Below are 19,303 nucleotides of genomic sequence, written 5' to 3'. Positions count from 1 at the left end.
ATACCCGAGACTTTGGTGAGAGCCTTCATGTCATGTGTATGTTCTTGAATGAATCAGGTCATATATTGACCTTGCCATTTACTTTAAACATATACATTTATAAAATAATCAGCTTGTCGACATGTATGCCTATCATGTAATTCACGAGAGGGCATTTTAACAAAATAACATGTTTCAAAAACATTAAAAGAAGTACTAGACTATACCATCATGTGTCTGATATATTAAAATATGTCAATTATATGCTCATGACGTCCCCACCACATGCACCCAATGTGCGAGTGTGGAGAAAGAAAAGGCAAGCAAAAGAGGGCCACTTCTGATGGCTATGTAATTCAAAAGCAAAAACTCAAAATTAAAACACAAAGACAGGCATTTCTGCCCCCATATAAATTTCAAACAGAAAACGTGGAATACATAATTAATTGGAGAAGGAACGTGTTAAAGGCATCCAAACCCTCCGGCAAGAGCAGAAAAATACTCAGATATCATCCACAGCAATACAAGTTTAGGCTGTAGACAGGTTTTCGGTTGTTGAAAGTGATTAGTCAACCGCAGCGATTTGGCAGCCCTTTTCCCTCAGGATAAGGGAAAAGAAGTAGAAGAATTGTCTATAATTGAAGATAGAATGAATTTGTACAGAAATGAAAAACGTATTGCATTAAATCCAAAACTCTAATTCACTTTAAAATTCCCCACAAAAAAAAAAAACTTTAATCACACACCCGTTATCGACTTTGAATAAATCTCTCTCTTTATGTTTTTCAACACCAAGCATTTGACACACAACTCTATGACCAATTCTAGCATCGATCCAAACCAACGGAGGATCCAACGAGGACATAAGATTGCCCAATGTGCCAATGTGAGGATATAGCAAAATTGGAGTGCATCCGATTCTCTTAATAGAAACAGGAAAAAGACAAACTTACAACGCAATCAAGGAATATGGCTCATCCAGATTCGCCATCAATCTGAATAAAGGGCGGCCACTCTACAGCAGTTCTGTTTTTATGACAGAATGCACCAACGCTTAGAAATAGAAAAGGAAGAGCTCGAAGGGCACTCGAGGAATATGATTTGTCTGATTAACTGAGATAGTGGATTGAAAATTTCGCAGAATTGTAATTTGAGTTCTAATTACCCAGCAATCATGGCAAATTTATCTTTGGAGATTTATCTTGCAGAGTGCCAGGACTCCACAACGTCTCGCGTTGCAGGGAAAAAGGGTCGTCTGTTATAGCCCTCGGCTGTGGAATTCTCGGCGAACAGTGGCCGTCATGAATTAGAAAATCATTCGTAGCAGGAATATGTACATATAAGAAATGCACGCATAGGGTTTCTAAACAGCGCAAAGCCGGAACCCTCTGCGCATATACTGAAAATGACTGTTATGCTTAATAGGCCATGCCCATAAATAAGGATTCGTTTCTTGGCCAACACACAGCAAGGCAGAGGAAAAAGGCTCTGATACCAAATGTTAGAAATTCTACAGTTTCAACAGCGATTCTATATGCGGAATAACTGAAAGAATCGTTTTAAAACTTAATGCCCAGGGATACGAATTACCTCCAGCCATTGGTGATGTTTTGATGCAGGCCACAGTCCACTTGCTTCTTCTTCAGCACTCCAGCTCCAATCCAAGCAAAAGAAAAACATACAAAAATTCTGAAGGCACTTCCAAGCTCTGCTATCTCAGCTAGATGGTGTAAAAACTGAAGGGGATTGAGATGCGAGCTTGGGGACCAAACAGATGAACATATAGCTAAGCTTCCATCAAGCTTCTAATAGCTATGTGTTAGATGTCCCACAGATCAAGGCAGAGAACTCGAATCAAAGTAATGGACCACTTTAGTAGCTCCCAATAATAAATTTAGTAATTGCAGTTGATTTTCTTAACTTGAGGAAACTACTGCAGTTGGTTTCCATAAGTTAAGGAAAGACTGCAATTTAAATTCCATAATTGTAGGCAGCAATTATGCAAAATTAATGGAGCTTAAAATTTGGCCCATTTATGAAAAAGGAAGAGAGAGAACAAACGAAGCTCGTGAAAAATTAGGATAGAGAACAAATGAAAAAGGAACCAGAGCCGGAGGAACAAACAAATGGGAAAGGCAAGTTTAAAAATGTTTTTGTGAACAATTTATCAGAGTCCATGAATGACGAGGATTTAAGGAAACATTTTGATGAGTATGGAAAAATTATCAGTGTGGTAGTGATGAGAGATGCAGCAGGGAAGTCAAAGTGTTTTGGATTTGTCAATTTTCAGAATGTAGATGATGCAACAAAGTGCGTTGAGAGTTTAAATGGCAAGAAAATTGATGGCAAAGAATGGTACGTCGGAAAAGCACTGAAGAAATCTGAATTGAGACAACAATCTGGAACAAATCTTTATTTAAAACATTTGGATGATAGCATAGATGATAACAAGTTGAGAGAACTGTTTTCTATTTATGGCACAATCACTTCATGCAAGATAATGAGGGATTTTCATGGACATAGTAAAGGTTCAGGATTTGTCTCATTTTCATCTCCTGATCATGCATCCTGAGCTTTGATAGAAATGAATAAGAAAGTTGTCCTGGGCAAGCCTCTTTATGTTGCTTTGGCTCAACAAAAAGAGGAGAGAAGAGCAAAGCTACAGTCTCATTTCTCTCAACAAAAAGAGGAGAGAAGAGAAAAACTAGAGTCTCATTTCTCCCAGTTGCCTAATCCAATTGGCATGGAACTGACAGTTTCCGCCCATGTCCCCATGTGTAATCCAGAAAGTCCTATATTATCTATTTATGTTACTTTGGCTCAACAAAAAGACCAAAGAGGAGCAAAGCTACAGTGTCATTTCTCCCAACAAAAAGAGGAGAGAAGAGAAAAGCTACAGTCTCATTTCCCGTCCCAGTTACCTAATCCAATTGGCATGGAACCAACAGTTTGTGCCAATGTCCCCATATGCAATCCCAAAGGTCCTACATCATATCATCCAATTGGTATAGTACCAGCTCCCAAAGGTCATACATTGTCTCATCCAATTGACATGGTACCAGATCTTCAAGGTCTTATATTATATCATCCAATTGGGATGGTACCACCTCCGGAACGTCCTATATTATCTCATCCAATTGACATGATACCACCTACATTTTCTTGTGGAAGAAGTTATGGACTAAACCAACTGATGTTTGATGTCCCCATGTCCAATCGTGGAAGTTATGGACATGGCCGGCCACCACCTCCATCATAGTTACATTACTACTCTTTAGTGTTTAATTATATTTTGATTGTAATATATATACGTTTGGTCTCATTAATTATGCATTTTAGTCTTAGAAATTGATATTTATACATTATATTAAGTTGGGCCTTGGATTTATTTCTTTGAGTTAAAGTAAAGACTCTTAACAATTAAAGTGAAGATTTTTTAGCAGTGATTTTTTTGTTAAATTTTTTTCTTTAGTCTTGCATTACATGTTTACATGCTTTGGGGATGAGTGGGTTCCAATTTTGACTTCTTGCTTGTGTAACAATCCATTACTATGGAATATTTTTGGTTTGAATTACATGACCCAAATTCTACCATACAAGACTGGCAACTCCACTATGGATTAGTTGTGAATATGAAACTTATCTGTGTGTTTGTGTTTAGACATTGACCATTTCAAATTTGAAATTTCAATCCAAAAGATGTTTGTTTTGTTCAAAGTTTATGTTTGTTTTTAGGAATGTTTTGTACGAAGAAAGGTATTTTTTTCAAATCTATTCTCTTTCCAAAGAAAAAATGTTTTAATTATTTGATTATATAAAATCTTTTAATTATTTGATTATATTTAAATTACATATTGCTAAATTAAATTATTTTTTAATTCTACATGATAAAATGAATTTATTCAAAAAACCACGTGTGTTCCTAGAGCTAATCGTGCACATTGGTTTTAGCAATTTTCCACACATGATTTTAGCTTTTAATGGTCTACTGGTTCAACCCATGGTTTTTTAGTTTTGGTTCTCGAATTGTCCTTGTATTCTAATACAAGGTTAATTGAACCATGGTTTTTTATTTTTGGTTCTCGAATTGTCCTTGTATTCTAATACAAGGTTAATGGATTTGGATTTATGGATGTGATGATCTATACATATTATATTGTAATATTGTAAAGAACAATATAATTAAAAATCTTCTAGAATACCCATTTTTGGTTCCTCGGGAAAGTATCCATGTAAATTTGTGTGCTCAATTTTATTTTCATTAACAATTTGTTTTCAAAAAGTAACTTTTAAAATTAAAACCAATAGTATATTACAACTAAGGCTATTACTACTTTAATTGAATACTTATTTTATTGCTACTTTTTATTACTTTTTTAATCTAGCTAAAATTGTATTTTATTATTATTATTATTATCACTATTTTCTGATTTAGTGCTTCAAACTTATTCTATAAAACTCAAAACATTTATTTGTTCAAACTAATATATAAAACTATGAAATTACTAATTATTAGAGATCTACTCATTGATATGTTTGTTTATCATGGAAGTTTAGTCACATAGCTAGTCATGTCCTCCACTTTGAACCTCCTAGAGGACTCCCCTCTTAATGATACATGTTGGTAGCTCATGTAGACAAATACATCCATTTGGAATCGGGTGTTTATGGAGCAAAGGGTTGGGGGGTGGGAGGTTTTCCACCACCTCACATAGCTAAGAGGTTGGGGGATGTGGAAACAACCACTCTTCTAGATAGCCCACAGGGTCTCTATTTTTGAATGATAATCACTCTTCTAGATAGATGGTAGGGTCTCTAGCTGTGGGAAGCCTTGATAAGTTATATTGTGGTTTATTATATCCCTCGTCATGGCTCATTTCCATTATTATGATATTATATTCTAGTTTGTGTTACTGAAACACAATCATTGGCTCTCCCTAATTACAATATGGGTGTCTTGTCAGCTCTCCCCCTCAATCTCTCGCTAGAAACATTTTTTCTATCCTGGCAAGAATTAGCCATTGCAGAAAAGAACAAACCTTTCACAATTTTAAATCAATGAAATTATTGTTTCCAATGCATAAATATATTTGACACTATTAGATACCCTTACTAAAACAAAATAGTAATATTTTTTTAATTTTTTGTCAAAAAATATCAATTCTTCTACTAGTTAGCTTGATAGAGTTTCCAATTTTGTTTTCAATCTAATTTTCAGTTTTTTTCTTTCAACCTTCTTTTAGGCATTTTGTCAATACCATTTTTGATTTTTTTATCTTTCTTCATTCAAATAAATCCTTTACTTAGTTATAGATAGAGCTAACAAGGTAATAGTGGGTGGCATTTAAATTTGGTATTCAATTATAGAGATTGATCTTCTAGTTTAGTATTTACATGTGGTCTTCCTTCTTATGTATTCATTCATTCTTAGATGTAGTGCCTACATGCAACTATTATAAGGTGTAGAGAGAAAACAAGGTTTGTTGTTGAACCATAGGGTTTTATATTTCATATCAAACCTAAATTCCAATGATAAAGTTCACCCATAGGGTTGGTGACCCTGATGATCAGAAGTTTACTGCAGGTTATGTGTTTACTCTTGGTTCAGGACCTATTACATGGGCTTGCAAGAAACAAAGTTCCATTTCTCTTTCTTCATCAGAAGCAGAGTATCATGGTGCCATAGAAGATAGTAAGGAAGCCCTGAGGTTTTGTTAGATCCTGTCAGATTTTGGCTTTCAACAGCAACATCCGACTACACTTTGGTGTGATAGTCAAAGTGCCATTCAACTATGTAAAGATCCAGTCCAACGTCAGCGCAACAAACAAATTGAACTACACATGCACTTCATTAGAAATCTCATTCATGACCATGTTCTTGAAGTGTAATTATGTTCAACTGATGATCAAGTTGCAAACATCTTTACAAAGGCTCTCACAAAGGCAAAGTTTAGCAAACTTTGATGTATGGTTCAGGAAGTTGTCACTAAGGGGGGATAGGCTCTAATGCCTCCTTCCTTCTCCTATTGTGTCATATTTGTACATCCTTCAATCCTATCCCAAGTTGTTCTTAAGGGGAGATGTTAGGATATTCTGACACATAGGAAATAGTTAAGTATAACTCGGTCTAGTGTAGAGTTAGGTAAAGTGTGTTTCTTTACTATGTACTTTTGTAACTTACAATCCAACGGTCACGATATGTTCTAGATATGAAGTGATCTGATGGTTCATTCTCTCCTTGGTATTACTGACGCTTGATTCGTGGCTAAGCCTGATTGGTCCATGATCTCTATTTAAAGAGCATGGAGGGTCATTTGTAGGGTAACTGTTCATGAGAGAAGCTTATGTAAATTTTCATTCTTTTATTAATAAATTGCCCAAAGTGGTCGCGTTGGCTTAGTCTGTGGATTGGTTCCCTCTTTGAGAGTTTTAACCACGTCAAGAATATTGGTGTATTAATCTGTGATTTGCTTTTGAGTGGTGTCCTTTGGTGTTCTGTCTAAGGAACTTACCCTGTAAATTCCTACATATTTCATATCAAACCTAAATTCCAATGATAAAGGTCACCCATAGGGAGTCATAGTGGGAATTGAAGTTAAATGAGATGGATAAATGTCACCATTTCATATGTTATGTTTGGGTAAAATAGAATCATACTTGAACATGGTAATGCATTCTATGACTCGCATATTATTATGGCGTGAGGTAATAATAGATTTCATTCATTATGCATGAGTTGAATCATATGGATAGTCTCCATTGATTATTTAATCAATTTTATTTTTTTTAAATATCCCTTTGAACTCATAAAATGTTACCATATCAAAGTTTAGTTGTACCTCAATGAAGTTGATTCCATAGTTAAATGAACATTCAATTATATCTCAATGTACTTTTATCTTTATCATGTTTGTAGTTTTATTTAGGTCAAAAATATATTAATAAATTGATGAATCAATTTGATTATCCCAAAGAAGAATGGCAAGTTGCAAATTTCTGTAGATTATTGTGAACTGAATAAAACAACGCAAAAAGACCATTTTCCTCTACCATTTATTGGTCAGATATAGCATACACTATTAGGGAATTTGTTTTCCTCTTTCCTTGATGGTTTTAGTAGGTATAATCATATTCATGTCTATGTAGAGGACTCGGAGAAGAGGCTGTTCACCTAACAAAGGAGCACCTTCACATATCTTGTTCTTCCATTTGGCCTCTACAACGCACATGATACCTTCCAACAGGAAATACTAAGCATATTTTCTCATTTGATTAATGATAACATTGAAATTTATATGGACCCTTCCACATCGTATGAGACTGAGTTCGATCCATCATTATTTAATTTGGATAAAACATTCCAACATTTTATAATGGCTAATCTTGCATCAGGTACAAAAAAGTGCTACATGATGATGACAAAAAGAGTAGTTTTGGGGCATCTTTTCTCAACTACTAGTGTTTAGGTTGAATCAGCCAAGGTTCAAGTCATCTTGAACCTACTTTCTCCCAAAAACATAGAAATATGTACACATATTTATGGTAAAAACTAGATATTATCGTTGTTTCATTAAAAATTATTCTAAAATTGCATCCCCTTTATATGTGTTACTAGTGAAATATGCATCATTCTTATGGACTAATGATTATCAAGTTTCTTGTCAAAGTCAAAGACACTTGTGCCTATAGCTCTTGTGTTACATGGACCTAATTGGGAATTTCCATTCCATATTGCCTCAGACACTTCTCACATTATTGTTGGAACCATGTTGGGACAAGAGGAAGGAAAGAAGTCATATGCCATCTATTATGCTAGGAAAAGATATTCACCATCAGAAATGAATTAAACTGTAACAGAAAAAAAAATTGTTGTTGTCATATTCACACTTAGCAAACTCAAGCATTATATAATCATCTACCCTACCTTTGTGTGTTCGAAATTAGGGTCACTTCTGAGAGTGGGGGATGAATCAATAGTGATAGAAAATACACAACATTAAAAAAATTATGCCAATATATTAAAAAAACAATTACCCAACATATAAGAAATAAATATGAACATACAAATTCATTAAGAATCAACACATAAGACCCATAACACATAAATAAATAATGCACAATGAGACACAAATCACATCACATAGGGTCCCTAGATTCTAGTTGGAAAACCCAAATAAGAAAAACCATTTTGTTTTTGGTCTCTTTTATTAATTCTTCAGTCAATTCGAATTACATCATTTAGCTAGCCTCTACTAGCTAGGAGCCATAAATAATTCTACAATTTGTTGGCCAGCACTAGATAGGAAGCCAAAACTCCCATAAACTATGCAGACCACCACGTGCTGAATGCCACCACCTTCACTAGTTTTCCATCCACCACTAGAAGGAAGCCTCTACTCCCTGAGCAAATTTTCCAACCTCTAATGGAATGATCCACCATCCTTATCTAATTCAACCACCACCAAATGAAGGCGACAACCTCCTTAATCTCTCTAGTGCCACATTTTAAAATGTTTCAAGCTGGACCCCAAATACAAAATCAACTAAAAACATATCACAACAATACCAATCCTCTCTAAACAAATCTATGCTCTCACATCAAATCAACAACAAGAATTTTATGAATATACACAACATCCTGTTGAAGCCCTGAAAATCGGGTCTACAACAAGGGGGATACCCGCCCGGTCCGGACCTTGCTTGGCAGCTCCTTATCCGTTTGGTATAGCAGGTCCGACTGGGGATATGGGACCAGTTTCCCAATCTATGAGTGTGTGTGTGTATAATTTGATGTTCCTGATCTAACAGTTCCTAATTAAGGTATTCTAATTCTAACTTTAATCTAATGCTAAGCTATTGTAATCTAAAAAGCAGCAACATCTAAGTCTATACTAACTCGGGATGTAATTCTTCTATTATGCAATCTGAAAAGATTTCAAATAACAACTGGTAATAAAGATCATTCAGCTATTATGAGAAAGGAAATCAATAAGGGTGAACCACTTCGCATAAAAAGTTAGACGAAATAGTTGTGAAAAACATATCGCATAATGACCTATTCATACATTAAGCATAAATAAATAGCTATCAATGTACAAAAGTGCCAAATGATAACTCAGGCATTCATGCAATAATACATAAACAACTAAAAACTGTATATCACTTTAACACATAAGCAGAAATGGTCAAGAGATAAAAGTACCATTTATGACTAGTCCTACTCATGAGCTTCAAGCGAAAATGATTTATCTCACCTTGCTCTAACATCCAATAAGAGCACAGAAGTGCAACATCAGTAGCAGATATCAAATGCAAACATCAAAAAATCTTGTTCCATTCATTCACCAAAAACCTCCTCGGAGGGTGCAAAAGTGCATGTTCTGAGGACAAGTTTTTGATAAATTTTTGGACCCTTCTCTAAATGCATGAGAAGGGTTTAAATACTACTAACTAAATCTAATAATAATTTATTTACAAAAATCAGGATATGGTTTAAATGACCATCCTTTTTCTAAGCAAAACTATTTCTAAAGATTAAATCTAATATCTAACTATTTTTGCATTTACTCCTTAATATGGCAAGCATTCAGTATTTGCTTGGGTAGAGTCGGATGACTGTCTTCCGCTTTCAGTTGAGCTAAGCAAACAAAACTGGCAAGAGCTGGCACCACATTTTCAGCAAAATCGATGATATACTTCACTGACTATGTGGTTTTACTATGTATGCCCAGTAATAATCCAAGTTCAACTTGGTTAACCCTTGAATTGCTTCTACCTTTTCTTTAGCTTTCTGTTTCCAGTTTGTTTTTATCATTGCTTTTTTGCAATTTTCGGGCTCACAAGTGACTGAGCAGTTAGAAGCTTTCCTTCTTGAGCAAGTTTTTTCAGCGATGTGCGATTAGCGCTAGGCACTAATCGCGCATCTGAAACTGCCTTTGTTCTTTGATCCGGGCTTCTCTGATGCGGTTTTTGCCTTTTGCGCCTCTTTCTTTATCGGGTACAAAGCTCGAAATTTGTAAAAATAATGCTTTCATGAGGTCTTGACCTTGATCATTAAATTGTCTGTCTCTTATATCAGCATCGCTTAGTACCCATTTAACCATGGTTGTAAAATGAAAGATCTGTAATGGAGGGCTTAGCAGCATTCTATGAATCTGCGGCTCTGTTGCATGCGGTATCTATTTGTAAAGGCGCCTTTTCTCTGTCTTTAGACATTGGAGCTTCACCCTTTTTCCCATAGCTTCCTGCACATTTCTTTGTGTAACTTTTGTTCCTCGTTCCTGCAGTTCACAAGTGAGGAGAGAGTAATGATAATAAATAATGACAGGAAAGCTTTAAATGTTACGGACATGCAAAAACATGCCACCTTATGTGAACTAGCTCTTCAAACAACACAAAACCATATTTTATTAACAACTGGCATATAACTCATTAATTATCAATAAAACGCGTAACCAGTTCTTGGTTCATGGAAAAACTTTTTCTTGAATATTGAGCCAGGAAAATCTGTGATGGAATGTTTCTGCGATTTGCATCGCAATATCGCATTTCGTTGTATCGCATTACCGCAATTTTCTCGTGTTGTGCTATTGCAAGGTTATTTGATTGCAACATCGCAAAGATCATTGATCGCAAGATCGCGGATCGCAATATCGTTTAATCATTATGTTCTTTTATGCAATTTTGCGAGATGTGATATGCGATATCGCATATCGGCAATTTTTAAGGTTTTCCAATGTGAGTGTTTATTAATGCATGTGATGCGATAGAGTTCGCGTCGCAATCTCCCATTTTATCATTTTGACTCACAAGAAAATGCCCTATCATCCTTTGTGCGATGCGATATTTCTTGAGTGACATATAAGCACTAATTGATTTTTTAAAATTTTTTGACTAAGTGTCCCCAATTAGATAGTGGTATTGCTAATACTAAATAAGGAGGGGGGTTGTTTGTGGCCACAACAATTGGCGATTCACTTGAAAGAACCAATTATCTCTGTTTTTCTATTGAATTTTCTAAACTTCCAAAACAGAAAAATTTTCAGAAAATTAAGCTTTATTATGGAAAGATAAAGTACATTATGCTCTAACTTGTCAATGATATTTTGTTTTAACTATTTTCAACTTTGATTATTTGTTTCATCAGGCTAGTCCTTGTATTTACATCAGTCATTACTTGGTTTTGTAAAGATAAAACAAAGTCTTCTCTGTAAACCAGTTTTAAATATGCTCATTTGTCGTAGGTAGAGCCTCTACTGCCAGCAGGCGTTTATAGCCTCGACAGGGTTACCTGTTACCAAACAATGATCCTGTATCCTACTTAAAGCAGCCTACAACTTTCAAAGAAGAATCCATATCCACACTTATTGCTTTGATTTTCTTTTTTACTCTTAAAGAACAATGTCTTGGTTTGGTAGCCAAATTATGACACAATCATTCACTTGATTTATAACTTTTCTGAACAAGCTGGCTCATGATGAGACCCCTTGTCTTTTGACTCCAACAATCTTGAGTCATTGCCCTGTTGTGGTGTACAGTATTGGCAAAGTCAGCAAGTTATAATATTTGTGATTATGATAAACCGGCTCGTGATGAGACCTCTTATTCTTCAAGATAAAGTGTATCCTTGGGTTGTTCCTCTGAAAGTTGTGATTTCCTTAGCAGGGAGGAAGTCATTGTTTCCTTAAGATAGCTCTGGAAGACAATAATAGAGTTTTTGGAAACAGTTGTTCTACAGAGAATCTTTATTTTTTTATTGATACCTTTTATTGTACTAAGATAAAACAATTTCTTCACTAAAGGTTGTTCTCATCAAACTTTATAAAGTTGAAACTAGTATCATATCTAGGCTAGAGTCTTTAACTATGTCTATCAATAATAAAGATCAATTTTCCAAAAGATTTGCTATTTATACAAGCGAAAAGTTCAAAATCTGAAAGAGAATTGGTGTCTTTTTTGTAAATGCCTAATGTAACCACTCACAATTGGTTTTATTATGAAAAAGAAAAACAATTACTCTACAAAAATAGAAGAATGATCTTCTATAGAAAATATTTCTTGAGAATTTTTCCATTAATAGGCAAAGGATCTCTCTTACCTGCTAAATCCTGTAACACAAACGTTGATGGACCTATGACTTCTACAATTTGAAAAGGACCAAGCCACATTCTTTGAAATTTTGTATGTTTTCCTTTCTCTTCATGAGCCTTGTCCCACTTTAAAACTAAGTCTCCCATCTGAAAATCTTTTCAGGTCATTATGTTTGAATCAAAAGAGGATTTTACTAGCGCTTGATGATGAGCATGGGTTTTCTTAGCCTGTTCTCATTGTTCTTCTAATTTGATTATTTCCATCTGTCTCAGCTGTAAGGAGGAAGTTGGTATTTCATCGATGTATTGAACTAGAGACAAAGAGGAAATTGCTAAATGGGTCAGAAGAACCACTTCTTTCCCATAAACTAAATTAAAGGGAGAAGTGCCGATAGAATCTTTTTGCGTTATTCGGTCTGCCCATAAAGCATATATCAAAGCCTTATGCCAATTCTTATGATTTTGGTCAACTGTTCTTTTGATAATCCTGATTAGGTTTTTATTTGTGGACTCAGCTAACCCATTGCCTTGTGGGTAATAATTGGCCGAATATTTAAGTTTGAATCCTCTTTTAAGTGCAAATTCAGTCATTGCATTTCCAGAAAAGTATGATGCATTATCAAACATTAAAGCGGAAGGCAATCCAAACCTGGTGATTATAAATTGATCTATTAATTCAATGATATTTTCAGCATTAGTTGTCTTGAGTGGAACTGCTTCTACCCACTTAGTAAAATAATCTGTTGCTGTAAGGATATATCTATGCTGCTTAGAAGAGTGAGGAACGATCTCACCTATTATGTCCAATCCCCACTAACTGAAAGGTTTCTCAATGTTAACCGGCTGTAGTGGCAAGGATGACTTCTTTTGTCTTCCAGCAGTAGTTTGGCAGACTTGACATTTCCTCACGTACCTGTGCGAGTCTTTAAATAACGTGGGCCAGTAATAGCCTGCGCACAAGATTTTATGTGTAGTAGCATCTCTAGCATAGTGTCCGCCTACTGGCCCATTGTGGAGTTCCTGCAAAATTTTTTCAACTTCAGATTTCTCAAGACACCTAAGAAGAACAAAATCATAATTTATTCTAAAAAGAATGTCATTTATGAGCTGATATTGTTTGGCTTTCAACCTTAGAGCTCTTTTCTTAGTATGATCGAGGTGTGAAAGAGCATACCCATTCTTAAGATAACAAATGATATCAATGTATAATGACTCTGCATCGTTTAGGCTTACCTCGCACATTTGTACCTCTGCAGATGGAATTTCAGAAATTTGCGATGCTCCAGCTAGCATTTTGCAAAAGCCTTGGCCTCTTACAATGCTTGCTGGTTTAATCTCAATGTCGTATTCCTGTAAGGCAGTAACCCAATAGGCCCTTTTCTCACCCACATCCTTCTGTACTAGAAGATTCCTTACCACTGGAAATGGTACTATAATTTTAGTATGGGTTTTGAGCAAAAAAGGTCTAAAGTATTTGACTACTTTGAAAACAGCATAAGCCTGTTTCTTCACATCTAAATAAATTAATTCAGCACCCTCTAAATTTGAGCTGAAAAAAGAAATTGGGGCTTTCGCTTTTTCTTGATTTGCTTGAGTGAGTATCGCAACATATGACCTATCTGAGGCAAATGTATATAAAATAAAAGGCTCTGAAAAATTCAAAGTTGCTAAAGATGGAGCATTAATAATAGCTTGTTTGATCAGGTTGAATGCTTCGTGTTCATCTTGGCCCCATTTAAAATTTGAGTTCTTTTTAATCATGGTTTGCAAAGGAGACACGATTCGTGAAAAATCTAGAACGAATCTCTTTACAAAGTTGATCTGACTAAGGAAATATTGCATGGATTTTTTGTTATGAGGTAAGGATATTTTAGAAATCTCTTTGATTCTGTCGGAATTGATGTGAATACCAGATTTTGACACTATGAATCCTAGAAGTTTCCCTTCACTTAATGCGAAAAAGGATTTTTTCGGATTGAGTGAAATTCCATACCTTAAATAGCATTGGAAGATTTGTTTTAAATATCTAAGATGGTCGCTTCGCTTCTTGGAATACACTGTTATATCATCCAAATAAATTACTACATATTTATTGACTAAACCTTTGAATGCGATGTCCATGGGTCTCTGAAATGTGGCACCAGCATTAATCAAACCAAACGACATCTTTCGATATGCGTATGTGCCCCATTTAGTTCTGAATGTGGTTTATAATTGATCATCAGGATGTACCAACACTTGATTGTATCCTTAAAATCCATCCAAGAAAGACATTAATTCTGAGCTCGCCACTGCCTGCAATATCTGTTCCATAGGTGGTAAAGGAAAATTATCTTTTTGACAGGATTTCTTAAGGTTTCGAAAGTCAATACAAATCCTAATATCTCCATTTTTCTTTCTAACAAGTACCATATTGGAGACCCATTTAGAATGTCTAACGGGAAATATTATTCTGGTTTTCAATAACTTATTGAGTTCGGTTTTTATCTGATTTTCTAAATTGGGATGGAGCTTTCTCAACTTTTGTTGGACAGGTTTTTCGTTATGGATCAATGGAATAGTATGTTGGGTGATGGAAGTGTCGTATGTTTTGAGTTCATCATAATTCCAGGCAAAAACATTTTTATATTGTCTCAAAAGACGAATATACGCTAATTTTTCTTCAGGGGCTAGGCCGAGACCTAGATTAATGTTTTGTGGTTTGGCATTGGTTCCTAGGTTTACTAATTCATAGATCAAAGTTGAACTTTGGAGTTTTGAATTGGTAGACCTTTTAAACTAATCTTTCAACTCGTACAAGTCTTCTAACTCGACCACCGACTTAGGTATAGAATTATTAGTGCTATCTTGTTGCAATTGTCGATCATGTTGGTCTTCGTCAATTATTTGATTGGAGTAGGATCCTTCAGATGTGAGGAAATTTACGATATCAGGATCGTCGTTGAATACTCTCCAATTTGTGATGTTATCAGGAATAGATGGTCTAAAGATTAATTCTATTGAAAATCTATCTGGACCAAAATATTCTGAAGGAATAAGCTTAGAAGCTACATTAGCCAAAAGGTCTACACTTGCATTCTGGAGTCTGGGAACTGAAGAAATATTAAATGCTATAAAATGCTCAGTCAGATCTTGAACTAAGGATTGATAATGTTTTAAATGACCTGATAAGCAATGTATAGTGTTACGTACCTGTCTAACCACAATCTCAGAGTCTCCGAAAACTTGAAGGTACTTGACGTCTAACCCGATTGCTTTATACAACCCTTGGACCAAAGCCTCATATTCTGTTGTATTGTTGGTGCAATCAAATTCGAGTCTGCACATTAGCATAATTTTATCTCCTTCTGGACTAATTAGAATGCATCCTGCTCCTGCTCCTTCGTTAGATTTAGAACCATCAAAAAATAATTTCCAAAACAAATATTTATTTACAGGTTTATCTAAAAAATGATACATTTTGAGCTATCTGTTCGAGAAAAATTTTCGACTTGGGACAAAAGAGAGTGTTCTAAAAAAGGTGATGTATGAGCATTAAAATTGCCGAGGAAAGAATCTACTGAGTAATTGCCAATAATGCTGTTGTTATACGCTACTGGTTCATTTTCTCCCTCTAGTTCCGTTACTATGTATTTCTGTTGTAGCTCTCATTCAACTTTTATTTGATTTGGTTTACCATTGTAGGGCAGCCACATGTGTGACCAATCAGTTGCAAAGTATCCATGAAGTTTTTCTGACCCATCCTTGCTAAGAATTAAGCCATAAAATTCTTGAATATCAGCAACTAAAATGTCACTAATTTGACATACCTTTGGGTTGGATGACAGCGTTATGGTTACTTGATTTAGTTCGCCAATCACTTCGACTTGGGATCGATCTAGCTGAACTATGAACACATCGGATTTCTGTGGTTGAACGTTTAACTTGGAACATATAGATTTTGGTAAAATATTCAATGAAGCACCAGAATCTACCAAACAATTGTGCACATTTTTATTGAAAATTTCATAAGTAAGGAGAAACGGGGGAGTATGAGATCTTGATCTTCCTCCAATTAGAGCGATGTCATTTCGATCAATCTTATTGATCGCATTAGTTGGAGGTCTTCCCATGTTATGAGAAGCTTGAGAAAGTAGAGCGACAGGAAAAGGTGCAACTGGCCCTAGTATTTTTCATGTCTTCTATAATACTGTACTCCATTTCATCCGACACGATCAGTGTTTTAGATGGAGTTGATTCATTTGTTTGGACTGGGCTAGCTTGAATCGCTTTAGATGTCGTTTTCTTTGTTGCGACTTTATCCTTTATTGGAGAGCTTGCGCTCTTTGGCCTAGGGGTAGTTTGGGGAGGATCAAGCTGATTTTTACTTCGTGTGCTAACTAGGAATACTTCTTGATCCTCTTCTTGTGGGAGGATGAAATCCCATATTCCTTGTAATTCTACAACTTCTTCTTCATCAATTTGCCCTTCAGTGGCAATTTCCTCTTCTTCTTCTTCGGATTCAGCATTTGAAATAGCGTTGGGTGGCTTTGAATCCGTTGAAGGGCCTATTTTAAAAGCTCTGTAGGGATTTTTTGAAGAAGTTTCTGCTACTTTCTTTTTGATGTCGACCATTTCATTGGACATGGTCTTTAGAACTTTCTGCAATCCTTCCAAATCGAATGGATGTTTTGTTTGTTTGTTCTTGGAGTCTTCCTTGAAGGTGACTTTCTTGGATTTCCGTTCCTCTATCGCGGATTTCTTTTCCAGGGCTATTATATGTTTCTCTACTGCTATTGCTTCTTTCATGTTTTCGGCTAAGGTTGTTTTATTAGCCCTGTCCACGAAGATTGCTATGTTTGATGGTAGAGCAATGATATACCATTCACTTCGTACTTCTTCGCTGGGTTGGGAAGCAGTAGGAATTTTGTTTAGAATTTTGTTGAAACGTAAATTGAAATCTTTGATAGGCTCTCTAGATTCGGCCCTAAGGTTGGATAGGTCATTGATTAGCATCGTTGTAGACCTGTCATCACCAAACTCGGTCAAGAATTGCTCTTGGAAGATGTCCCAACTAGTGATGGATCCAGAGGGTAATGAGAAATACCATGATCCGGTTGTTCCTTGCAGAGTATAAGGAAAAAGCGGAACAAAAACATCTTCATTAGTAACCCCATTGAGATTAATGGATAGCATAAAGTTGTTTATGTGCTCTTCTGCTAGCATGCCTGCCTCGGGATTAAACTTAGGCAGCCATTTCTCAGGATGGGCTGGTATTTGACTCAAGGGTGTAGGCATCAAGACTGCCCCAGGGTTATTCCATGGAGATTGGGCCATTGCTGAACTGCTAACAGAGGAAATTGCAGAAGATGATCCCTATGGTTGGGAAGATGAGGATATTACGATTGCAGATGATTGAGGAGGAGTTGTGGGGGTTCTAGTGGATGGATGGATGATGATCTGAAGTGGAGGAGTGGATGGTTGACTTCGCAGTGAAGAAGTTGAGATGGATGATGATGACGAGAGAGTCTCGCTATTGGACTCTTTAGGTGATTTCCTTGCTCTTTTCCTGGTGGGAATAGGTAATTCGGTTGGCTGAACACCAAAATTTTCACTCTTTAATCTGGTCAGGGGATGAGCAGGGTTATGTTGCGAAGTCACGCTACCTTGAGATTTATCAGACCTTTGAAGAGAAATAGAAAATCGCTGAAGTTTGTGAATCAAAGATTTGACTTCAGGAGGTTCAATAGTAGATTGTTCTGAAATGTCAGGGTTTGTAGCAATGGTTGATACTCGAGCGACCTCTGACTCTGGATTTAAGTGTAATGGAGAAGTCGGGGGAGATGGTGAGGGTGATTTACTCTCAGAATGGTATTCAGATTTAGATTTACTTGCCATTCATAGTTCAGGCCCTCCTTCTAGCACCAAATATGTTGAAGCCCCGAAAATCGGGTCTACAACAAGGGGGATACCCGCCCGGTCCGGACCTTGGTTGGCAGCTCCTTATCCATTTGGTATAGCAGGTCCGACTGGGGATATGGGACCAGTTTCCCAATCTATGAGTGTGTGTGTGTAGAATTTGATGTTCCTGATCTAACAGTTCCTAATTAAGATATTCTAATTCTAACTTTAATCTAATGCTATGCTATTGTAATCTAAAAAGCAGCAACATCTAAGTCTATACTAGCCCGGGATGTAATTATTCTATTATGAAATCTAAAAAGATTTAAAATAACAACTGGTAATAAAGATCATTCAGCTATTATGAGAAAGGAAATCAATAAGGATGAACCACTTTGCATAAAAAGGTAGACAAAACAGTTGTGAAAAACATATCGCATAATGAGCTATTCATACATTAAGCATAAATAAATAGCTATCACCGTACAAAAGTGCCAAATGATAACTCAGGCATTCATGCAATAATACATAAACAACTAAAAACTGTATATCACTTTAACACATAAGCAGAAATGGTCAAGAGATAAAAGTACCATTTATGACTAGTCCTACTCATGAGATTCAAGCGAAAATGATTTATCTCTCCTTGCTCTAACATCCACTAAGAGTACAAAAGTGCAACATCAATAGCAGATATCAAATGCAAACATCAACAAATCTTGTTCCATTCATTCATCAAAACCTCCTTGGAGGGTGCAAAAGTGGATGTTCTGAGGACAAGTTTTTGATAAATTTCTGGACCCTTCTCTAAATGCATGAGAAGGGTTTAAATACTACTAACTAAATCTAATAATAACTTATTTAAAAAAATTCAGGATACGGTTTAAATGACCATCCTTTTTCTAAGCAAAAATATTTCTAAAAATTAAATCTAATATCTAACTATTTCTGCATTTACTCCTTAATATGGCAATCATTCAATATTTTCTTGGGTAGAGTCGGCTGACCGTCTTCCGCTTTCGATTGAGCTAAGCAAACAGAATTGGCAAGAGCTGGCACCACCTTTTCAGCAAAATTGATGATATACTTCATTGACTATGTCGTTTTACTGTGTATGCCCAGTAATAATCCAAGTTCAACTTAGTTAACCCTTGAATTGCTTCTGCCTTTTCTTTAGCTTTTTGTTTCCAGTTTGTTTTTATCATTGCTTTTTTGCAATTTTTGGGCTTACAGGTGACTGAGCAGTTAGAAGCTTTCCTTCTTGAGCAAGTTTTCTCAGCGATGCACGATTAGTGCTAGGTGCTAATCGTGCATCGGAAACTGCCTCTGTTCTTTGATCCGGGCTTCTCTGATGC

General features: G+C 35.9%; 1 pseudogene; it reads left to right on the top strand.

The window, feature by feature from the left end:
• LOC149188408 (polyadenylate-binding protein 8 pseudogene) overlaps positions 1-3,238 on the top strand; it is a 9,043-nt pseudogene extending 5,805 nt beyond the window's left edge.
• The last annotated feature ends 16,065 nt before the right edge of the window (positions 3,239-19,303 follow it).

Source organism: Pinus tabuliformis, chromosome 3_1, assembly GCF_031772625.1.
Source record: "Pinus tabuliformis cultivar Carrire ecotype Pingquan chromosome 3_1, CPIR1, whole genome shotgun sequence".
Classification (NCBI taxonomy): Eukaryota; Viridiplantae; Streptophyta; class Pinopsida; order Pinales; family Pinaceae; genus Pinus; species Pinus tabuliformis.
Note: the sequence above shows the minus strand (reverse complement) of the source record. Positions and strands in the feature narration are given on the sequence as shown.